The sequence below is a fragment of the Myotis davidii genome, unplaced genomic scaffold (assembly GCF_000327345.1).
Source record: "Myotis davidii unplaced genomic scaffold, ASM32734v1 scaffold223, whole genome shotgun sequence".
In the NCBI taxonomy this organism is placed as follows: domain Eukaryota; kingdom Metazoa; phylum Chordata; class Mammalia; order Chiroptera; family Vespertilionidae; genus Myotis; species Myotis davidii.
The window spans coordinates 1,052,410-1,052,946 of NW_006294609.1; positions in this window are offsets into that span (position 1 = coordinate 1,052,410).

Below are 537 nucleotides of genomic sequence, written 5' to 3' on the forward strand. Positions count from 1 at the left end.
CGCGCCGCCGCCTCCGTTGGCAGCGACTACTAGGACCTCACAAGGCGCGTGCGCAAAGCGAAGGCTGGCGGGTTTTAGGGGTTTTCCGCGTGTAAGTGCGTGCGCAGGGGAGGCCTGAGCTCACGCACTGTAAACGAGACGAGGAGAGCGCGTGCGCGTAAGGAGAGGCTGTTAAGTGGGACCTTCGGGGCGTGCCCCCAATGGAGCATCGAGGCCAGGAGCCATTATACACTGCACTGACGGCCCTTCGTCCCACAGGCATTTATTGAGCGGCCACTGTATGTCAGGCACTGCGCTGGATGTTGCTCCTTAAGCGAGAACGACACATGCAACCTAGCAGAGAAGTCCTGATCGCCAAGGAGCGGGTCTCTGGCCTGCCACGGTCTCCACCACGCCTAACACACCGCCCGGCACGTAAATGTGGATCGAATGAAGGAGGGAAGACGGGCTGATCCCTGCCCTCCAGTGTAGGGCTGTCCGGACGCCAGACGGTGACGCTGCAGGGAGAGAACAGCCGGCGGGGCCAGTAGAGGGCGC